At 39.8% G+C, this 9,409-nt stretch overlaps 1 protein-coding gene across 2 annotated transcripts in view; it reads right to left on the bottom strand.

Moving 5' to 3' along the window:
- The window catches only part of LOC150079866 (neuropeptide S receptor-like), a 38,626-nt gene extending 29,593 nt beyond the window's left edge, over positions 1 to 9,033 (bottom strand). For both annotated transcript variants that reach the window (XM_090382510.1, XM_090382509.1), the window contains exon 1: positions 8,908 to 9,033. The gene's annotated coding sequence lies outside the window, so the exon portion shown is untranslated. The remainder of the gene's footprint in view (positions 1 to 8,907) is intronic.
- Between the last annotated feature and the right edge of the window lie 376 nt (positions 9,034 to 9,409).

Genomic DNA, 9,409 nt, shown 5'->3' on the forward strand with positions numbered 1-9,409 from the left:
AAAAAGAGGGAGGCAGCAAAAAGACAAACGGAAATATAGACAGAAAAAGAGAAAGAGAAAGAAAGAAACAAAGCAAGAGACAGAAAGAGAGAGACATAAAAAGAGAAAGAAAGATAGAGAGAGAAAGAAAAAGAGACAGATAAATAAAGAAACAAAGAAAGAAAGAAATAGAAAGCAAAAAAGGAAGAAAGAGAAAAAAGAGAAAGAAAGATAGAGACAGAAAAAGAGAGAAAGAAAGAAAAATAGACAGATAAAGAAAGAGACAAAGAAGGAAGAGAAATCAAAAGAAAGAAAGAAAGAGTCAGAAAAACAGAAAGAGAAAAGGAATGTTAAAATTTGGATAAAGATTGACAGAAATGTAGAGCGAAAGGGAAAAGAACAGAGAGAGAGAGAGAGAGAGAGAGAGAATATGAAATTAAAGGCAAAAACAGAGCTAGAAAGAGGAAAAGAATGAGAGAAACAGAAAAATAGAAAGAGAAAGAGAGAGAAAATGAGAGAAGGGAAGAACTCATAAAATAGAGATAGAGAAAGAAAGAAAAAAATAAAAGCCAGGAAAATAGAAAGAAAAAAATACAGAAAGGGAAATCGAGAGGCAGAAAAAATGGGACGGTGAAATAGAGGGGAAAGAAATAACAAAAGATGAAAATATAGAAAGAGAAAACACTGGAAAACGGGAGAAATCAAGAGAGAACGAAAGAAAGAAAAGGGAAAAGCAAGAGAGAGAGAGAGAGAGAGAGAGAGAGAAAAAGAAAGAGACAGCAAAAGATAAAGATAGATAAAGAAAGAAAGGAATAAAAAAGAAAGATAGAAAAAGAAAGAAAGAAAAAGACAGAAAAATAGACAGATAAAGAAAGGGAGAGAAAAAGAGACAAAGAAAGACAGAAAGAGAAAAAAAGAGAAAGACAGAAAACAAGGAAGAAAGATAGAGAGAGAAAAAGAGAGAAAGAAAAAAATAAAGAGAAAGAAAGAAAATACAGAAAAATTTACAAAAACAGGAAGAGTAAAGAAGAAAGAAAGAGACAGAAAAATAGAAAGAGAAAAGGAATGTTAGAATTTGGATAAAGATTGATAAATAAAGGGAGAGGCAGAAAAAGAAAGTTAAAATTTTGGATACCGAAAAGGAGAAAAATAGAAAGAGGTAAAAATGGAGAAAGAGAGGCGGAAAGTTGCTGGGTTTTGGGGCTCATCCGCGAGTACATTACGCCACTGTGCCTCTACGAAAACACCCAGACCAACTCGCCGGGAAAACCCACAACCCCCGCTTCATATCCCTCAACTACAACTCCCACCGAAGAGACGTCTAGAAATTCCTCCAGTCTGCGACAGAACTCGAACCCGGCCCTCTCGAAAGAAGTGGCGAAACCGCTGTACTGTCCAGGAGAGGCAGAAAAGAGAAGAAAGAAAGAAAAACCAAAGATAAGAGAAAAAGAGATAGAAAAAGAATGGAAAGAAAAAGAAAGATCGGAAGGGGGAGATGGAAAAGGGAAGCCCTAGAGAGAGAGAGAGAGAGAGAGAGAAGCAGAAAGAGATGGAGGAAAAGAGAAAGAAAGAGAAATGGGAAACGGGAGAGCGAGAATGGAGGAAACAAAACAGCACGAAAGACACAATTAAACAGACAAACGCAGAAAGAAAAACAGAAAGAGAGGGTCGTGGGGGGGGGAAGGGGAGAGCTTTTTATTCCGGACATTTCTATTTGTGTTTATTTATTGATTTACTTGTCGCGTGCCCCGCTGCTTAGCTGCCGCTCTCTAAGAGGTGACGCAGGTAAGTCGATCCAATACGGAAGAGGGCCGCAAATAGGTCGCATTACGGCCCATTATCGGAATGACGCTTATTTCGGAGCGGCAGGGTGATTTACATCACGGAGGAAAAACATTTCTTTTCTTCGCACTATCCGACAAAGGGCAAATTCATTTCCGGTTGGGATGCACGGCCCTGCATCGTACGATAATGTCTGTTTCGCGTTCGGGATCATCCGTATATTGCGGGGAACAGCCCGTGTATTGTTCGTACCATCTGTAAGGTCCGTTGAAATCGGCGATTTTTCAGGGCAGTCCTAGGGTTTGGGGCACTCGGGTGCCAATTGCAATTTGACACCCCCTTTAAAACTTTCTTCATATGTGTACGTAAGTTTCAGGTTCTCAGGCGCCTAAAATTTATTTTATTTTATTTAAAATTTATTTAAAAATAACACATTTTAATAAGACAAAAAAACGTCCGAACACGTCTGAACGTGTCTGAACAAGCGTTTCCCTTTTAACGAAACACCCCACTTGCCTCCGCCATCTTACTTTAACCCTCTGAGGAAGAAGGGCGGAGCTTATCTCAATCATCCAATCAGGATCTTTTCTTCTAAAAATCTCACATTAAAATGAAGTATAAATGGTTTAATAGACCAACTTTTTTCCCCAAACAACTTCCTGTATTTTATATATTCTAAATTCTTGTTTTCTTCGCATCAAATTCCCATAATTCCCATCGTAATGCAGAACTATTTTATGCGGAAGGATCGTGAAAAAGTTAACTTAAAATAAACAGTTTCTAGGCAACAGCACACACACAGAAACGTGCCTTGAAAACTACTCCGCCTAACTAACCAATAGAAACTAGCCAATACGCAGGTTTTATACAAACACTTCAGAGGGCGCTGCGGTAGCACAGATGTATAAATGGAGTTGTAGAAGACAGAGGTTTTTACAAAACTGCCATGGGAAGCTAATCGTATGCCAAAGAAAAGTGCGCAATGCATTTTGGGACTTCCCAACATTCCAAGGAAATCTTTTCTTCGATTTCTGTCCATTTTCTAAAGCTTTTCGATTCTATTACACTCATTATATTCCTCGAAGAATTCTGAGAATAAGACCCGAAAATGTAACCCCACTCTTACTCCCCCCTTGAACTTTGCTTGTTACAAACTTTTGCCTGCCAAAGCAACACCCCTCCCCCTTAATCCTTCCACCCTCATCGACACGAAAATTGCTTTTCACCGCTTTAATATTTCCAGCGTTTCCACCCAGTAGTTTTTGTCTGTTGGTTGGCACAAAAAACGAAAGAAAAAAAAGAGCCCGACCTTCAAAAGAACCACACCCTCAAGGGGATCCTCCAATAGAAGTTTCACTAAAAGTAGCGTACTTAGTACGACACTTCGGTTATGTCGCCACTGTAGCCGTCAATCGACCTGTCGTTACTGAGAAAAACGCAACACGACCATCCACTTTCGAAATTAGATAACAACTATTGGCATTCGTTCTTTGGGGGGGGAGGGGGGTCACCGGGTTGAAATGTATATCTTACCTTCTTAGTTGCTGAAGCCTTAAAGTGGGATCTCCAATAATTATCCGTTTTCCACTTTTATGACGGCCAGTTACGCCCACCGCCCTTCAAAAGCAGACGATATCTGAACGATACTGACGTGGAGATATCGTCTGCTCCTTGATGAATGAATATGAATAGAATTAAGTGAGAATACCGCGAACAATGATGTCGCTGTAACATATTATATATGTTGTAGAAGCCCTTGGAGAAGATGATTCTCCTTTTTAAGGAGAAGATTGAGGGGTTGTTGGTTATTGAGGTAATGTGGAATTACCTGGACAGGAGTGGAATTATAACAGGGACACAGTGTGGCCTTGTTGCAGATGAACTTAGCTATTATGAGGTTGTCAGTAAGCAACTGGATGCAAAGGATAATATTGGTCTGGAAGCCTCATTTTAGGAAGGATGGAGAGCTGATGGAACAGGTACAGAGATGGGTAAAGGGAACAAAAGACTGCTCTTACCAAGGAAGTCAGTAGTTCTGCAAATTGCAGCATCTGGAGAGGTGAGCTGACCGAGATATTTAAGGTTTGCAATGGATTCATCAAGCTCAATGCTGATGGCATTCATTAATGGGGAATGTTATTCGCGTATTTCTCTCGTGCACCATTTTGTAAGTAAAAAGTATCTGACCAAAAAGACAATGTCTCTAGTTTCCCAACCAACTTACTCTCCCACCTTGATTCATACAAATCTGTTACCAAAGATCAATTGATGATGATGAATTGATTGATGAATTGATGAATTTCATATTAAAGTTGGACTTTAAATTTAAATTTTACCTTAATCACGTATTTTTTCCCGCAATGGGAAAATTCTTCCCCGTCCTCAGTATAGTGGGAAAATATCATCGGTGTACTTCTGAAACGAACTTAACCCGATATGATTTGAAGGAAAACACAAACACACACACGTTTATTGGTCAATATTTATATTTAGAAATCGTAAAAAAGAAAGTATTTACAGAATAATCAATGACTAAAATGACTAAAATGGTCAAGATCACAGATAACGTATTCCTAAACGCAAGCGAGACAATTGACACATCTTTTATACACGCCTGTTGCCAGGGGATGTATTTATTTTGGGTTCAACTCCCATGCATAAAGCTCATGTTGCCTTCTCCGTGTCTTTTCGCCTGTGACAATTAGATTCCTGGAGGATGGATTTTCATGCAATTTTCAGTCTTTTCTTTTATTTATTTATTTTATTTTTCTGAAAATTCCAAACACGAGAGGTATTAGAACCTATAGTACTTAGTACCGTGCTTGAGTTGGAGGTTAAGAAGACGAAAGAAGATATTTGTTGATATTGGACTTGAACTTCTGTAGATTGTAATTTTCAGGAAATACGTATGAAGGAAGGTTGTTCCAGAAAACGGCAGTTGAATGAATAAATGAGGAAGATGAAAAGTTGGTTCTGTGGGTTTGAAGTTGGACAGTAAATGGATATTGGCTGGTGGCTGCACGTGTTCGGACTGTTTTGAAGGAGACAGCAGGAATTATAGAAGCCAATTCAGAAGAACAGTGCCCATGGAAGTATCTGTAAAAGAGGCATGCAGCAGAAACAGTGCGTCTATGAGAAAGCGAGTGGAGAGACTCTGTTAGAGATGAATCATTAATTAACCTAACTGCCCTCTTCTGAATGGAATCAAGAAGCCTGAGAGAGGTTTTGGGGGCGCCACCCCAGATGTGGGAACAATATTCCATGGCAGGGCGGATTTGCGATTGATACAGAGTGAGCAGCTGTTTGGGAGAAAAGTAACGCCGAGAGCGAAAGAGAAAACCAAGTTTTTTAGATGCAGAGGAAGCAATATTTGTAATGTGCTTGTGCCAAGAGAGATTAGAAGTCAGGGTAATCCCCAAAAGAGATATATCATTTTGCCTAGAAATCGGAGTGTCACTAAAGATAAGCATAGGAGCAGAAGAATTCTTTTTGCGAGATATAAGACAAGACTGAGTTTTAGAAGGGTTGAAATCAACTAAGTTGTCTTTGCCCCACTGGAGAATTAGCTGAAGATCGGCATTTAAGGAATTGGTAGCAGATTTTCGAGAAGTTGAAGCTGATTGAGCAGGACAAGGTTTCTCAAAATGGAAAGTTGAATGCAATGTGCTATCATCGGCAAAACCATGGATAGGATTTCCAGTCAATGCAATGAAAGAAGGTCATTAATATACAAGAGGAAAAGAGTGGGGGAAGAACTGAACCTTGGGGGACACCGGCATTAGTGGAGAAGTTAGAAGACAGAGAGCCATCTACCATCACCCTCAGTGAGCGATCACAGAGAAAACTGGATAACCAATTACTAGAAACAGTTGGCAAACCATAAGATGGAAGCTTGTTTAGAAGACCTTTATGCCAAACACGATCAAAAGCCTTTGAGATGTCAAGAGCAACTACTTGTGTTTCACCGAACCTTTCCATTGAATTAGTCCATAAATGGGTAACATAAGCCAGAATATCAGCAGTGGATCGACACTGACGGAATCCATACTGGCGATCGTTGATCAGACGGAAGGTTTCTAGGTAGTTTAAGAGTTGGCGGTTAATTGATTTCTCCATTACTTTAGAAAGAGTAGAAGTAATTGCAATGGGACGATAATTGGATGGGAGGGATTTGTCACCCTTTTTAGGAACTGGCTGGATATGAGCAAATTTCCAAGCAGAAGGAAAAACACCTTTGGAACAAGAAAGGGGAAAAAGGCGACAAAGAATAGGAGTAAGTTCAGGAGCACAGGTTTTGAGAAGGAATGAAGATATACCATCGGGACCTGGAGCTTTCTTAGCATCAAGATTCATCATAATCCTTCTGATATCCTTTTGACGGAAGACCACAGGAGGCATTGAATGGAGCGTGTTGGGAATGGTGGGAGGTGTTTTACCAAGATCATTAATACATGAGCTGGAAGAAAAATGGGATGCTAGCAGGTCAGCTTTATCCTTGGCTGAAGTGACAACAGAACCTTCTGGTTTGTACAGAGATGGGCAAAAGTTGCGGCCAATAGCTTTGGCAAGAGACCAGAATGCTCGGCTACCATTAGGGCAAGAAGCAAGTTTTCTACTCTTAGCCTGTTCAAACTCTAGTTTGGACTGATTAATAACTGCTTTACAATTGTTGCGAGCTTTGGTGAAGACAGAAAATGAAACTGAAGAATTAGAAACAAGCGAATTACGATTTGTAACATTCTTCTCTTGAACAGCCTTAGCACATTTATTGGAAAACCAATGTTTAGATAAAGGACTAGATTTTAAAGTGGAGTGTGGAATAAGGGATTCCATTCCTGCAAGAATAATTTCACTGACACGATCTAAGCAAACGTTGATGTCAAAAGTTTTGAAACAGTATTTGGAAGTGTTTAGGAGGTTTAGAACTTTTCGCAGATAAACTTGCTCTATTAGTTTGACAATCCATGGTGTGTTGAATAGTAAGAAAACGTGGGTGGGACATTCTGTATGAAGTAACGAAAGTTTTGGATATGGCGTACACGTGGTAAGAATATACCCAGATCCTTGACATAACGTGGCCTCGACAATGCCCCCCCGCATACACACTACTCGGACTCCCTCCAGTCACTATCTGGCAGAGTAGAAGTAGCAAGATTATACACTAGCTGATCCGGATGCCTCCTAGAGAGTTACCAACAGGTTCGGTCCGGTGTCCAAACTAGCGGCCGGCCTGCGAACACCGTTTTAGAGCTGTACCCTCGAAAGGTAAAGAAGATTGGATCTCGCCATGATGTCCAACATAACCTCAAAAGTCCTCAGTCATACTGCATTATGGAAGAGATAGGGAAGGGTTGACCGGAACTTAGCTGTGGAGACTAAGCATGGGTTCCACCACTTCAAACCTCCAATAAGCAAAGTGGTGTTGCACCGGTGGATGAGAGTCATCTACTACCTTTTAGATTAGGCTGCCATGTTTTTTCAACCATGTATCTAATTTTTTTTATCTACAAGAGCGGTGATAAAAGCGATTCTGTGTTCTGTGGTCGATTTTTGTTTTTCTGGATGAAAAACCCGAGTTTGCAGAAGAAAAAACCATGCTACCTTACTCGAACTGAAGTCTGTTTCACCCGATGTGGGGAGCACGGCCATCCAGCAAACTGTGCTACCCACGAGGGTGTTTGTTTTTGTAGGATATTTAAAGAGTAACATCGGAACGCTGCAGTGGCCAGCGCAGAGAATTGAACTCAACCTAACTGAATATCTTTGGGATAAATTCGAATGCAGAATTAAGGCAAGGCCAAGACATCTCTGTTCATTACTGGAATCTTAACAAGGCTTATCAGGATGAGTGGAGTTACATGCATTTTTTCATAACCACAAGTGTCCAAAGACTTTTGGTAGGACAATGTAGATGATGACCTAAACGCTCTAGTGGGTTTAAGTCAGGCGATTGAGGTGGCCACACCATAATTTGCAATACTGCCTTCTGTTCAGCTTACAGCTGTAGTCATTGTTTTGTTGTAATAAAACAGTTCTTCCACAAAGTCGAAGTCCTGAGGATATTGCATTATGTTCAAGAATGTTTTTATGGCCTTCTTAAAATTCCTTCAATTCTGACGATGACCCACTCCAGAAAAACAGAAGCAGATCATGATGGAACCATCACCTTGCTAGACTGCACGCACTAATCAATGTGGCACCATTTTTCTTCAGTTGATTGTTTCACATGAACTGTATGCTTGGATCCAAATTTTAAAATTTGAATTCATCAGTCCACAGTACGTTTTTCCACTTTTCAATTGTCCAATGTTGATGGCTCTTATCCGAGGCCAACCGTTTCTTTCGCCTTTCAGTTTTAATAAGGGTTTTCGGACGGCTACACGACCATGAAGTCCTGTCTGTTTAAGCCGAAGTTTTACAATGGTTGTAGACACTGGAGTTTCTCTGTTCCCCTTGAACTCAATGCGAATTTCAGGTGCAGTAATCATCGACTGCTTTTAGAAATCAGTGTGGTGGTCTTATCTTGGGCTTCCATTGTTAATGCCGGTTATCCTGGTCGCTGTTTGTCCTTCAAACTGCCACTCTCCTTCAATCGTCCAATTTATATTATTCCAAAACATTCTGGAATCATCAGCAATCCTCTATAATATTAAAACAATACTCTCAGTTCTTAGAACATTCAGAATCATCTACAATGTTCTACAACATTCAGGAATCTTCTGCAATTTCTGCCACATTCAGGAGTCTTTTACAAACACCTTTCTGGAATATTCTAGAAATTTCTTAAATATTATTTAAGTTTTTTTAATTTTTATACATAATAGAAAATATTTAAATAAAAATTGGTAAACAAGATGGCCCTATTTTAATGAAAAGTTTGAAAATTAAGAAAAAACAAAACATGATTCCAAACTTTTAGACGGGAGTGTACGTCTTTCCACCTGTATAATAACAGATACGTCAATGTGAAAATGACTATCTCTCTACAACAACCTGTCCAAAAGTTTCTGGACTTCCATTGCTGTGGCAGCACACGAATTTTTTGTAATTCTGCTGCGGACGCGAACAAACAGATCTTGACATCGTCCGTGATATGACCTGGCTAAGGTTACCAACAACGTTAGAACTGTTTAACGAACGCCTTACCTTCGGTTAAGATTTCAGCCGAACTGGGTCATCGCGAAGAGATGTGGCACTGCTTCATCCGGTGCTTGTTAAACTTTATCCGAAATTACTGATCCACCATCGCACGCCCACACACTGCCAAGCAACTTCCGTCCATCGAGTCACTCATAACGGAACGAGGTCGAAGTGGCAGCCAGAAAACCGTACGGCTCGTTTTCAAGGCGAACAGTTCTCCAAGCATGCGCAGTTCGTTGTCATACCTGTGTAGAATCCACTTTCGCAATCGAAAGTCAAAAGCCTTGTTGAGGTACAAATTGCTGTGCTGTAGTACTTTAAGAAAGCCAAAGGCCATGTTTGGTTATTCGTTTGAACTGAGAGAATAAATAAATATGGAAAGACTGTACACTGCATTATTTATTAGAAGTTTAGAAGGTACATAAAAGAAAAAAAAAAAAAAATGGATATCTACTGTTAACCGTAAACAAAATGGCTGCTTTTTCCCGAAAAATGACTTAACAATCAA

The sequence above is a fragment of the Mastigoproctus giganteus genome, chromosome 10 (genome assembly GCF_048544385.1).
Source record: "Mastigoproctus giganteus isolate SK-2022 chromosome 10, ASM4854438v1, whole genome shotgun sequence".
NCBI classification, from domain to species: domain Eukaryota; kingdom Metazoa; phylum Arthropoda; class Arachnida; order Uropygi; family Thelyphonidae; genus Mastigoproctus; species Mastigoproctus giganteus.